At 40.1% G+C, this 15,154-nt stretch overlaps 1 protein-coding gene across 6 annotated transcripts in view; it reads left to right on the top strand.

The window, feature by feature from the left end:
- The window catches only part of ARHGEF15 (Rho guanine nucleotide exchange factor 15), an 879,095-nt gene that overhangs the window by 35,380 nt on the left and 828,561 nt on the right, over positions 1-15,154 (top strand). For 2 of the 6 annotated variants that reach the window (XM_044077318.1, XM_044077315.1), the window contains exon 1: positions 12,781-13,283. The exons of 1 other annotated variant lie outside the window; for it this stretch is intronic. The gene's annotated coding sequence lies outside the window, so the exon portion shown is untranslated. Of the gene's footprint in view, positions 1-12,778; positions 13,284-15,154 lie in introns of those variants that run through there. 3 more of the 6 variants (XM_044077319.1, XM_044077320.1, XM_044077317.1) reach the window with 3 other exon arrangements.

Here is a 15,154-nt window from a genome sequence, read left to right as displayed (position 1 = left end):
ACTTGAAAGTAGCATCCATGTTAAATAAGGAAGTATAAGAAATGAAGAAAACTTCTTTACTTCATACTTAGGGCAAAAAGTCTGACAAATTTATAAAGAATTTACATTTGCTGAGGGGCAAGTGTAACATTTGTCTGTTATAGCTAAACTGAATGAACTCATTTTGTGCCAAAAAGAAAATGCTTTCTTCACACTGAGCTAATCGAAGGAAGGACACTGAGGAAACTCGGAGCTATAATATATAACATTAAGTATCCTGTTTTTTGTTTATTTTGTTCTTTATTTCTTTGTTATTTATAGCACTTTGTGTACTGTGTATTTTTCTAGCTAGTTTCACTGTGTGTGAGGTATTTACTGGAAATTGTCCACTTTTATTAAGCATCTGTTGGGTTGTTTGTTTCTGATAACTTGTTGCAGTTAAACTCTTTTTTCTAGAGGCTCCTTTAGCTGTTTAAAACTTTCATTTAAAGGCTCACTGCTGCTTTTCAGCTGTGAGAAACATTTCTGCAATTTGTTCTAAGTAGTGAGGATATTTGTAGCATTTCCATATTCAGGCTTGTATTTTGGCCTAGTGTTTGTGGAGGCTGTGTGTCTGAGCACATATTCAGGGACATCTTGGTTTAGCCAAAGCCATCAGGCATTTCAGTGAGAGAGAATTGTTTGAGGTCATTGGCTGACTGAGGTCACCTGGACTACAGCTTAGACTAAGCGCCTCACTGGTTCTTTTGAGATTTATTTCTTAAAAGCTGTCTCAGGTTTCAACCTTCTGTTACCTAAGAAGTTCAGTTGTGAAAAAAAAAAATTATCTTTTACTGTATTTGTGTTTCTTCCTACTTTATGTTGCTTTTGCGTTATCTTAAAAGTACTCAATTGTATTTATTACTGCTTGGTGTAACTCATTCTAAGCCTTTTAGTTTAAGCACTTGGGCTTCAGACCAGTTGTTTTACATTAAGAAGGTTTGTGGTCTGCACTGTAGTGGCAGAACAGGTAGCTTACATCCTTCTAAGTTGGGAACTGCTGAGTGAGGGCTTAGTGTCTGTTATTCTAAAAGTGTATTAATTCTGGTTTAAGCACTTGGGCTTCAGGCCAGTTATTTTACATTAAGAGGGTTCGTGGTCTGCACTCTTGTAGGAGGAGAGGCTGGACTCTACCCTTCTGAGCTGGGAATTTCTGGTTAAAGGCTTATAGTGCCTGCATATTTGAACTGCTTCTTACTGAAATTGGTACACCTTGTTTGCTGTAGCATAGACTAGATCCAGGCCTGCTGAATCTAGCTTTGTTTGTATAACTTGAGCACTAATCCAGGCATTCTTTAAGTATTCAATTGTATTTATTACTGCTTGGTAGTAACTTGATTAAAGTGTAGCTATCATTCTAAGTCTTTTGGATTAAGCACTTGGGCTTCAGACCAGTTGTTTTACATTAGGAAGGTTTGTGGCCTGCTCTATGGTGGCAGGACAGGTAGCTTACATCCTTCTAAGTTGGGAACTGCTGATTGAGGGCTCAGTGTCTGTTATTCTAAAAGTGCATTAGTTCTGGTTTAAGCACTTGGGCTTCAGGCCAGTTATTTTACATTAAGAAGGTTCGTGGTCTGCACTCTTGTGGGAGGAGAGGCTGGACTCTGCCCTTCTGAGCTGGGAATTTCTGGTTAAAGGCTTATAGTGCCTGCATATTTGAACTGTTTCTTACTGAAATTGGTACACCTTGTATGCTGTAGCATAGACTAGATCCAGGCCTGCTGAATCTAGCTTTGTTTGTATGCTTGTTGTTTGTTTGCTTGTTATTTCCCTGAAACACTAATTCCACCTAAACACGGCTTTTCAGCGCTTCTGTGGATCCCTAGTGATATCTGCATTGCTTACTGTACTTATTTCCTTGTTTCACTTGAAAGAAAGTTACTGTTTGTCATTTTTGCATTTAAGTTACCTGTAACACATTGCATTTAAGTTACCTGGCACTTGCTCACTAAAGCAATTATATAAGTCAGCACTAAAAAATTAAAAGCACTACACCCTCACAAACTCCCCTTGAGTACCTTGTTCCCCATTGGCCCTTTTTTTCAATTATAATTGAATTCCCAATACTATTCTAGCATGTCCAAAGGTCAGTTGTCAATCTCCTCTCCGGTCCAGCTGGTGAATCTGGGAATCTTGAGGCAATGTTACAACTGCCTCATGTACACAGACAACCCTCTCCTCCTCCCAACAAATTCCAACACATGTGAGAGATGCAATCATATAGCCAAACTAAGGCTAAGCTCTCTCAACTCAGTACTGGCGTAACCAGTCAGGAGGAGAAGGAAACCACACTCACTACAATTCCAGTCTCACATAGACCTACCATGACAGCAAACCAAACACATAAACACACAAAAACATACTTGGAGGCTCTAAATAAAAATCTGCCTAAGCAGCAGAGACCTCCAAAGCAGACACCCAAGCAACCGCTACCCCAAAACAAAACACGTGCAACACATAGCTCACAAAGCCAGTGTGCCAAACAGTCACAGCCCTTAAGGCTAAACAACACACCTGATACACTTGTAATAGGTGACTCTATAGTCAGGCACACTGACGTCCTGCTCACCAGGCTGAACAAGGAGAAGGTCACGGTGAGCTGCCTGTCAGGTGCTAGGATCCGCCACATAACACAAGCACTCAGGTCACTCCAAGGCAAGTACAAATATGACTCAGTCATTGTCCATGCTTGTGTGAATGACCTGAGACGTACCTCCCTGGACTACATGAAAAGAGACATAGAGGAGCTCTCTGAGCATGTAGCCCAGTCCGGTATGACCCTGACCTTGAGTAGCATCTTACCCTCACCAAGAATGATGCCACAATATGAAGAAAAGATGATCGATTTCAACAATTGGCTTAAGTATTGGTGTCATTCAAAGGGGATCCAATGCCTGTCAGCCTGGGATGACATGCCCAACAAACCACAATGCTTCGCTAGGGACGCCTTGCACCTGTCACCCCTGGGCTTTTGGATATTGGCAAAGGCTCTTGCTACCCCCATAGTGCCTTTTTTAGGCAAGGCTCAAAAGACAAACCCACCTCCATAGGTATCACAAGGGATAAGAAACTAAGAGTAATGCTACTCAACGCCGGAAGTCTAAACCTCAAGATGCATGCACTCGAAACTCTCCTTAGCATGGAGAACATTGATATCTGTGCAGTAACAGAAACCTGGTTCAAGGCTCCCGAGAGCACCCCAGCACTAGCAGGTTATAACTCATACCATGCTTTTCGGCCACAAAACTTGGACCGAACCACAAAAGGAGGGGGAGTATCAATATTCGCCAAAGATACCCACACCTCCAGGTTGGTGGCACAGCAGAAAGCATCAGAGACTATCCATGTGCAACTAACAGTGGGTAAAACTGCCTCCAGTTTATAGCCTACTACAGACCACCCTCCCAAACCCAGGAACCCCACTCGGCCTTCCTGAGAACACTGGAAAATATAAAGGTCTCTCCAAACACCATTATATTGGGCAACTTCAACTACCCAAACATAGACTGGGAGCATTACTCTAGCTCCAACACCCTAGCCCAAAGGTTCCTAGAATTTATAAACTCAAATGCTATGGAACAACTTGTTACCACTCCCACAAGAGGGGAAAACATACTGGACCTGATCATCACCAACATGGGGACTCTATGCTCCAGACCAGAAGTGTATCCCTCACTGGTAAGATCAGACCATAAACTAATCTCACTGGATATTCACATCCCGACCCCACCCCCTGCCCAGAAAACCACAGTGAAAAACTTCTCTAAAGCAAATTTCACACTCCTCAAAACCGAGGTGGAATCCTTCAAAGCCCGCGGGCCTGTGGAAACTACGGCCCAGACCACAGAATCCTTTATAAACGCATTCTATGAACACCTTCAGGAATGCATGGATCATGCAATCCCAAATAAAACCAAGACCCAATCCTCCAAAGGCAGACGTCCTGTCTGGTGGACCCCAGCCATAAACAAACTATACAATAGAAGGAGAAAGCTACTACATGATAGAGCAAAATCCCAAAAAGGGAAGGCATCTCTGATCAGTATTAGCAAAAAACTACGGGCAGTCATAAAATCGTTTAAGGCCAGCTTCGAGAAAAAATTTCACAGGACACTAAGGATAATCACAAGGCTTTCTTTAGTTATGTTAGGAACCTGGGTGAGAATTTCCAGATATGCTCAGAATTAGTCCAAAATGACAAAAAATACACCGAACCCACAGACATTGCCAACATCCTAGCTGACAGGTTCAGCGCAAACTCCCCCCCCCCCACCAAAAGGGCAAATATCTATGCCAGCAGAGTGCTGCCCCCCCTGACATCTCAGATGCTCAGGTAAGAGCCACCCTCTCCAAAGGAAAAAACACAGCATCAATGGGACCAGACGGTGTCCCGGGCTGCGTCCTACATGAACTCCAAGAAGAGCTAAACCCAAACATAAAACTACTGTTCAATCTCAGGCTTACTACAGGATATGTACCCAAAGAGTGGCGTACAGCACAAGTGGTCCCTCTCCACAAAGGTGGTGCCTCAACGGATCCTGGAAACTATCACCCCATAAGCCTGACTAGCTTGGTCTGCAAAGCTATGGAAAGGATCATCATGGACCTCATAAATAAAGATATTGGGGACCTACAGACACTGGATCCTACCCAGTTCGGCTTTGTTAAGGGCAGATCCTGCCTCTTAAACCTGGTTGATTTCTTTGAAACAGTCACCAAGGCCATTGATGAGGGGAAGGTGGTCCATACAGCCTACCTGGACCTCGCAAAAGCCTTCGATACAATACCCCACTCGGGCATTATAGATAAGCTCACCAGCTTAAATATAAACCCCAATGTCACTAGATGGGTTGCAAACTGGCTCAAGGACAGAACCCACATGGTTAGAATTGCTGGAGCCATGTCAGACTACAAACCAGTTACAAGTGGCATCCCACAAGGCTCAGTCCTGGGACCTCTCTTGTTCGGTATATATTTCTCAGAGGTACAGGCCAACACGGAAGGACTGTGGCTGACCAAGTTCGCAGATGACTGCAAACTGGGTGCCATAATCGACTCTCCAGCCGACACAAGCATCCTCCAAAAGGCCATCATAGAAACAGACAACTGGTGCCAGAGCCATGGCCTCAAGCTAAACGCCAAAAAGTGTATAGTCATCCCCTTTGGCAAAAACAAAGTGCCCACAAATTACCACATAGGTGGTAATCCATTAAGTACAGAAGAAGTAATTAGGGACCTGGGGACCCAAGTTGATAGCAATCTTTCATTTGACAACCACGTGGCCAAAGTGGTTAGAAAAACATTTTATATAGCCCACCTAATCATGAAGGGATTCACATCTAGATCAGGGGAGGTCATCGTGCCTCTTTACTCATCCCTCATCAGGCCCATAATTGAGTACAATGCCCCTTTTGGGATGTACCTTACCAGACACCTGCAGCAACTGGAAAGACCCCAAAGGTACCTCACCAAGAGGATCAAAAGGCTCAAACAGATGCTATATGCTGCCCGGTTAAAGAAACTCCAGCTCTACTCAGTGGCAAACCGCCTGCTCAGAGGCGACCTGTGCCTGACATATAAAGCCATGTCCAACCCGGAATTAATGGACATGCTGCACCTCAGAAAATCCAAATCCCATTGAGCTACGTGCTCGAGAGACTTGAACTTCAGCACTGAAATAAATAGGACATGTTGGAGGGACAAATTCATAACCCAGAGGCTCCCTTCACTCTGGAATAAAATCCCAGTCCAGTTTAGGCAGAGTCCCTCACTGACTCTCTTCAAGAGGAATCTTGATGTGTGGATGGGAGATCATAGGTTTACCCCGGGTATCACTTCTGTGTCACTGTTAGACAGAGGCACAGTATACTAACCTCGAAAAAGGGCATAGCAAAATTAATTTAAAATGGGTGGCCGAAAGCCAAACACACTCTGGCTAGGCTTATAAATGCCCTAGGGCAGATAGCCTAGTATGAACCTATGAAAGGGCATGTTTTCACAAGTATTTACAAGGTAGTGGTGATTTTGTTGATGCATTTGTGAGGCATTTATATAAACTGGCTGAATTCTGTGAATTTGTGACTGCTATTGATAAGAAAATCTGAGACAAACTTGTTACAGTCAGTTCTGACAAATGAAATTCAGCTGAAGGTGCAGTTAGAGCCATAACTGACATTGTAAAAATCTATAGAAAAAGAGATGAAAGAGTGAACAAACGTCACTAAAAAAACACTCAAGGTTCACTCCGGAGACCAAATAAGGGTATGAGACCCAAAAATAACTTGATAATGATAAAAATAACAGTTCAATATGATGAACAAAACGTGACCATAAAGGATGAAAAAAATGGTTTAAAACTAAACCATTTTTTTCATCCTTTATGGTCACGTTTTGTTCATCATGTTGAACTGTTATTTTTATCATTATCAAGTTGTTTTTGGGTCTCATACCCTTATTTGGTCTCCGGAGTGAACCTTGATTGTAAAAATCTATAAAAATACTTTTGCAGTCTGAGTTAATTACAGGGCAGAGTCCTGATGTTCACATTTTGAGAGATGTGGGTGAAGTTAAGCACAAACCAAGTGTCAAACAAGCAATAAAGAATGGCCAAAGCAAATATGCCAGTGGCAAAAACTTGAGTACAAGCTGGGAAACGTAAGAGATGCAAGTGCATGCATACTGGGTCACAGCAATGCTTAGCTTGAAATAGGAAGTGAAAAAATGCAACAGAATGAGACATTTTGTTATAGTCTATAAAACTACATGGTCAAAGGTGTAGCAACAGAACATAAGAAGGAGGAACTTAAAGGGGTCAGTGACCAATCAGCAAGGCACAGAGGAAAAATTGCTGGTAAAACTCTCAATTCATGAACTCCACTGAAGTTTAAAACAGACACAGGGGCAGACAGTACAGTATTGTTATATGTGCCTGTACAAACATTTAAAAATATCCATAGCTGCTTATGGCAAAAACAGACATGAATAACCCCAGTGTGGAACTCAGATATAAGAGGGGGTTCCTTGCAACAAATGAGTGGAAAGAACATCTGTGTACTTACAGGTCCACTCATAAATAATCTGCTAAATAGAATTGTAGCCAGTCAACTGGGTTATATATATATATATATATATATATATATATATATATATATATATATATATGTGGCAAAACTAATTAAGTAAATGTGTCTGTAGTTGATTATGCTGGATTTCTTGATTGTGACCAGTTAAAATAAGGCTAAAGCCAAGTGTTATCATATATGTAGTCACAACACCCAGGGGAGTACTTTTTCTATTCACTCTAAAATGGCAGCTAAAAAAGCGAATGCTGGAGCTTGTTATATTTTGATTTAAGATATGTTCTTAAGGTGTGGGTAACCCATAGAACTAATTACTGTCAAATGAATGTAATTTGTATCCATGGAATTCCAAACCTTCACTAAGAGTATGGATTCATTTGTACTATTTCATGTCCTCACTACCCTCAAACAAATGATGCTACATAGAAAGCAGTATTGACAGCTAACAAAATTCTTGGTCAACCAGATCCACGTATTACTTTAATGTCCTACACAGCAATAACATGCTGTACAAACTACTGCAGAGCCTGGCACATCCAACGTTGGGCAGATAAATCTGTACAAATATCCCTATGCATGAATCACAACTATAGCTTCCATATGAAGTAAAAGAATAATAATAACCAATGGTTAATACAAGTACTTCTGTGACAGAGGGTGCTCTGTCTGACCTCAGCCTAGGAACAAGTTGAAGCAGTTCCTTTTAGTATAGTGGGAGAAATATGATGGGAAACAATGGGAAGAGCAGTGGAAAAGTTTATTCTCAATAAATAATCTTTGGATTTGGGACTTGTGTCTGTGTCACTCATCATTTTGTTGTTTGTATTCAGTGAAAAAGTTTGATGGACTGAGGTCATATGTGAGCCAAACAAATAATCAGACAATAGTAAGGCAAAACATAAGGGACATCCATGCCTCACCTGAGATGCCAGAATGATAAAGATGATTTCCTAAACCAAAAGGACAGATGTCCGAGCAGAAGAGACTAAGGTCCCACTTGAGGAGAAAATTGGTAAACTCAAAGTAGCAGTTGGCACCATCTTAAAAATCAAATGCCATGAGCGATTTCAAATTTGAGATGATGGAGCTGAACCACAGGATTATTCCTAATGTACCAAGAGACACACTGTCAAATGACTGTACCTTAGGACTACTCCTAGCATACCAAGAGACTCACTGACAAACAACTGTACCACAGGACTAGTCCTAAAATACTAAGAGACACACTGACAAATGACTGTAACACAGGACTAGCCCTACCATACCAACAGACACACTGACACATGATTCTACCCCAGGACTAGTCCTGACAAACCAATAGATGCACTCACAAATGATTGTACCATAGGCCTAGTCCTAACATACCAAGAAAGACGGTGACAAATGACTGTACCGCAATACTAGTCATAATGTACCAAAAGACACACTGACAAACAAGTGTACTATAGGACTAGTCCTAACATACCAAGAGACATTCTGGCAAATGACTGTCCTAGAGGACTAGTCCTAGCATACCAACATACACACTGACAAACAACTGTACCACAGGACTAGTCATAATATACCAAGAGACACACTGACAAATGACTGCACCACAAGACTTGTCCTAACATACCAACAGTCACATGAAAAATGACTGTACCACAGGACTAGTCCTAACATACCAACTGACATACTGACAAACAACTGTACCACAGGAATAGTCATAATATACCAATGATTGTTCCATAAAACTAATACTAACATATCTAATGTCACAATGACAAACAATTACACCACAGGACTTGTTCTAACATACCAAGAGACACACTGGAAAATGATTGCACCAAAGGACTAGTCCTAATGCACCAAGTGGCACACTGACAAATGAATGTACCATAGGACTAGTCCTAACATACTAAGAGACACACTGACCAACAAATGTGCCGCAGGACTAGTCCTAACATACCAAGAGACATACTGACAAATTACTTGTACCACAGGACTAGTCCTAACATACCAAGGGACACACTGACAAACGATTGCACCACAGGACTAGTCCTAACATACGAGACACACTGACAAACAGTTGTGCCACAGGACTAGTTCTGACAAACCAAGAGATGCCCTCATATCTCTCAATTGTCCAGAATTTTGCAGAATGTCCAGATTTTTGTCTCATAAAATTTTAATTTTCTGGCAAATCATTGGCATGTCAATGTGGATTGAAGTCAGAAAATAATGACAAGATATTTGAGTTTCAAACATCATGCTCTTCAGAAAATCCATGCTAATGTAAAACCTATTGTTCTATCAACTTTCTCAGTTTGTAAGAGCAATATTAAATCTGTCCCTATTTTTGGGCCTTTATTTATGGCTTTGTCTAGATTTCTTGCTGTAAGAGGTTGAGAGGTATAGATGGACTGACAAATGAATGTACCATAGGACTAGTTCTAGCATACCAAGAGACACAGTAACAAATGATTGTACCACAATACTAGTCATAATGTACCAAAAGACACACTGATAAACGATTGTACCATAGGACTAGTCCTAACATACCAACAGGCATACTGGCAAATGACTGTACCTCATGACTAGTCCTAACATATGAACAGACACATTGACAAATGATTGTACCATAGGGCTAGTTATAATGTACCAAGAGACACACTGACAAATGATTATAGCACAGGACTAGTTCTAACATACCAACAGACGTACTGACTAATGATTGTACTACAGGACTAGTCCTAACATACCAAGAGACACACTGACAAATGACTGTACCACAGGACTAGTCATAACGTACCAAGAGATACACTGACAAACGATTGTACCACAGAACTAGTACTAACATACTAAGACACCCACTGACAAATGACTGTACCACAGGACTAGTCATAACATACCACCAAACACTGACAAATGATTGTACCACAGGTCTAGTCATAATGTACCATGAGGCATACTAACAAACGATTGCACCACAGGACTAGTCCTAACATACCAGCAGACACACTAACAAATGACTGTACCACAAGACTAGTCCTAACATACCAGCAGACACACTGACAATGACAAATGATTGTACCACAGGACTAGTCCTAACATATCAACAGTCACATGACAGATGACTGTACCACAGGACTAGTCCTAACATACCAACGGACAGACTTACAAACAACTGTATCACAGGACTAGTCCTAACATACCAGCAGACGCAATGACAAATGATTATACCACATGACTAGTCATAATGTACCAAGAGACACACTGACAAACAATTGTACACCAGGACTATTCCTAGCATACCAAGCCATGCACTGACAAACAATTGTACCACAGGAGTAGTCATAACATACCAACAGACACTGACAAATGATTGTACCACAGGCCTAGTCATAACATACCAATAGAGACTGACAAATGATTGTACCATAGGCCTAGTCACAATGTACCAACAGACGCACTGACAAATGACTGTACCACAGGACTAGTCTTAACATCCCAAGAGACGTACTGACAAATGATTGTACCACAGGCCTAGTCACAATGTACCAGGAGACGCACTGACAAATGAGTGTACCACAGGACTAGTCTTAACATACCAAGAGACACACTGACAAATAATTTTACCAGTAGTAAAATATCCAAATGAAGTTATCTGATTACTCACTGCAATGGACGTACGTCACTGGACAGAGACATGTCAAAGAGGACAGGCGCTTGTCTTGAGAGGTCAGATGCTCATGTTTACTATATAACCAATTTCCTTCTGCAGTTTCCTAACATGTCTGAATTACCTTGAGTAAATGGAAAATAAGAATCCCAGTGCAGTACAAAGATCACTAACTGTTCTAGTGGGAGATAAGTAGACCAATAACAGCCTTGCTATGAGAGACTCTAATAAACTGCGTTTATTAATGCTTCAATATTCTCTATACTGATGTAAATCAGTGAAACATGGTAGTAAAGTCAGGTGTTTAATGGACACTGTATACATGTAACATTCATCAGGATAATCAATATATGTCCACTTTTAGCAGCTGTACATGGAAACTTTTCCATGTCTTAAAATGTGTCAAACCTTTGGCCACAATTATCAGCCTTGAATTTATTTGTAAGTCAGATTTCACCTACCCATTATTCCATGTGTATATAGAAATATACTTTTATTTGTATGTTATTTTATTTATTAGCATTTGATTACCAGGGTAGTCTGACTAGGTCATAAAAGGCCTCTTTTCATGGACTGGGAAGAAACTGACATAATTGTTAGAGAAAAAAAGATGATCACAATATCATATAATAAACAATACACGTGTACAGCAATACAGATAATATAAACAAATACAATCAAAAAACATTTTTATAATATAATATACAAATCATAAAGTCAAGTAGATTTATTTTTACAAATTTTATACTATTCTTTAGAAAAAAACTTATTTTGATACACCGTGAATGATTAGATACTATAGGATATGTCAGTTGCTATTACTCAAAATAATATAAGCAAGAGCTGACATGAGGAGCTGTATAAGAATTGATGTTTTTACACTGGAGAAAAGACGCGATGGAATAAAAGTATTCATCGTGTAGCCATGAGTGATAACTTAAAGAAACATAAGCAACATGACAGTTTAATGCTAAGTTAACAGGCTAATCAGAGTAGGTTCCTACTGGTTTCTCAGTCATTCTGCATCAAGTAACTGTGTTTGTGAGAATTCAACAGTGTTAGTGCCTGGTCTTTCTCTCCTGCATATTCTATTTGTTGACATTTCCTGTACATCCTAAGATAAAGCACATTCCAATAAACGCCTGCATATCTTTGTTGTACCTTAAGAGAGTCAGTTTTGCAAAATAGTGGGGCTAGGAGAGATGTAAAGCTGCAGTATGTTGCACTGTAAAGTCTGTGTTATTTCAATACTATATATCAGAATATTCCATAAGATACATCAGCTCTGTGTCCTTGCACTACAGAATCACACAGCTTGAACTGCAGACTGAAGGAATCAGATGCTGATTTAGATGACAATGTACAGGCTTGTGGGTTTACTCAGTTAACAAATGAATAAAGCAGTGTGTCTGCTAGACGTCGGAGGTCACACTCTCCAACCCTGGGTAGGTTACAACCCTGCTGTGAGGCTACTGTTTCTATAGAGAACACAAATGAATGAATAAAAAACACTTGGTTATGGGGGTATGTTATGCTGTGAGTTAACAGCTTTAATAACTTAAAATCCTAACAGTATATTTAAAATACTATTAGCTATACATTCTTCCTATCGTTTTTTTTTTTCCTGCTCTTTATATGAAAGAGCAGAATAAAATAATAAAAACAGTCTTGTTTGGAATGAAAGGAGGCGCTCAGTCCCCTCTCCGTCGGTTTGCTTTATGTGCACATACGTCTCAGTTGTCACTACGCTTAAATTTTGTTGTGTACCTCTTGAAATCTGTTTTTTTTTTTTTTTTTTTTTTTTTTTTTTTAAACAAAAGGTGGCGAATTACAGTCAAGGAATAATGACCCTCGTTACATACATCCTTCTGCTTCTGAAAACGTAGTTTAATTCAAGCTTTGCTATCCGGTCGGTTTATCTAATCGATACTATCGATATTTTTAAGGTGACCCTGTAGTGAAGCGGTTGTCCCCGTGCGTTGGCTTTACCCCTGATACTGGAGCTGTGGACACCTACTGGTGTACACATGCTAACTCAGGAGTACACATGTGTCAGTACAAAGGCATGGTGATTCATCACAAAGGAGCAAAGCTTACTGCAGTGTGCTGCCTCCTCTCAAAGCTTCCTGCCTCTCTGAGCAGGTACCACCCTCCTTCCCAGTCAGAGACAGGCTGCGGCTCCGTGCACCGGTGGAAGGACACTGCGTACCAGGACAGACGCACAGCCCAGCCATCAGGACAAGAGCGCTAGTAGAACCCGGGTCTAGCGAGAGACGCTCCCATCCCCCAGTGCATAGGCAGTGACTTCGAACTGGGGACAAAGGACGGGCTGTTTCCTAAAATGTTTTCTCTGGGGTTGATCTAGGATAGTGGAAGGTAAGCAGCTCAGCGTTTTTTCCAGCCTTCTCGGTAATGGATGATACCCTGCCGCAGGCACAACTGACGGAGGATCGAATCTAGGACTTGACATTCCGGCTGATTTTTTTTTTCGTATATTGAAAGACGTCTAATGAAGTCATACAAAGGTAAGCCCTATACTTATGCTGTCAATGAACCACCTTCCAAAGACACACACACAACACACACGTTTCTCTGTTGCCGTGCTCGTTTTAGAATTTTTTTGTTTTGTTTTCAGGACCAGTACCAGCGCCCCTGCTTAAAGCAATTTCAGTGTGCCTTTAGAAGCTCTCCAGATGTTGCATGTTGTAATTTTCATGGATCTACACGAGTATTGTCACCTGAGTGTGAGGGGCAGGTATTACATTTAGCTATCCCTGTTAAGGTAGCCTTTTACCAGAGTTGTGATACAGAATATACTTTTGTGTCGCAGCCTGGTGTTATATTCCATTTTCCCCTGGGGGGATGGGGGTAGCACTGTTGTTTTACAAAAAAAAAAACGACTGAAAATGCTGTGTATATACTTACATGCTTTGTGTTACCTGCTGCAACATACACCAATTAAAAAGAGCAGTAAAGCTGTTATCAGAATTCAGGAGTAAAATGATTATGCACAATTATTTTTGCAAGATATTTCCTGGGTTCAAAAACAATGTGCAGGTTTAACAAAGAAAGAAAACAGTTATGAAAATATTCATTTATTGTCTTTAAGTATTCCTTTCCTGTTCCATAACCTTAACAGCTTTTGTTTTATACCTGTTTTATTATAGGCTAAGTAAAATCTGTTAGATACCTTAATGAGCCATTTTGCTCAGGTGCGCTGATGACATTTGATGGGGTTTGAAGTATTAACTAGGTTATGTGTAGTTACGATCATTTTAAGCTGTATTTAGGAAAAGTGACTTCAGGAAAGTGAAAGTCATTACTATATACCAGCTTTTATTAGGCAAAGGTGTTTCATAAATGGAGGAATAAGGTAAAAACACTTCCATGCAGTTCTGTGTAAATTCCTATCATGACCACATCATAGTAGACAAGCAAACAACATCACACCTTTTCACCCAGTCCACATAATTCCACTCTTCCATTTCTCTAAACTATATTATATATTTTTTCCCATTCTTCAGTCTTCATATTTTAAGTCCTACAAGATCCCTTTCTGTTTGTATCCACAACCTGTGTATGTACTGTAAATAGGTTGAAGACTTCTTTGGGGAGAGTAAACAATACAAACCTTTAGGGAGTGGTTTGTTATACTTTGTTAACCTTTATTGCAACTACCGTGTTTGCTCATTTCTACATTGTTAAACTCTAATATATGTACCTTATTGCTAAACAAATGCTGTCTATAAAGAGCTACTTTGGCTGTATGTATAGTTTGTTAGTTTTACACGTCTAACCTCATCTCACACCTGAAAAAGGTCCACATGGGTCGATGTTCTATCCCAGTTAAAAATTATAAGCAAATAAACAAATAAATATATTAGAAGTGAAACCTTTGCAGCATGTTGATGATGACGTGTGCAGTGACAGCTGAAGTTCTTAGTATGTTAATCAATGAAAGTTCCAAAATATTGATATTTTACTCATGCATCAAATTTGCGTTTAGAGTGTGTTTGCTTGATGTATTCCTGATTCAATTTGAAGGCTTTTTTTTTTGTAATCAACACTAATCAGGTATTCCTATTCATATTCGCCTCAAGTTTTGTTTCTAAGCTATTGATATAATATCTTCTACCCTCCATTCTCCCACCACCTTTGAGAGTCTTGAATGAATTTGTTTTGTGATGTGCTTCTGGTCTCTGGACTTGTAAATATCCAAGTATTCCACTCCAAGATATGTGTTTTAGCCTTCTAGCCTGTCCTCAGTGCTGTTTTCAGACATTCTTATTCACTTATTGTTGAAGGAGTTTATTTTGTCCACTGTCTTGTTAATTGCTATATGGGACTGTTTAACAAGAGGAATAGTTTGTATGGTGTAGTATGTTATGGTTGTGAT

Source organism: Protopterus annectens, chromosome 7.part0, assembly GCF_019279795.1.
Source record: "Protopterus annectens isolate FY-2018-M chromosome 7.part0, PAN1.0, whole genome shotgun sequence".
In the NCBI taxonomy this organism is placed as follows: domain Eukaryota; kingdom Metazoa; phylum Chordata; order Ceratodontiformes; family Protopteridae; genus Protopterus; species Protopterus annectens.
This window is presented reverse-complemented; position numbering and strand designations above follow the sequence as displayed.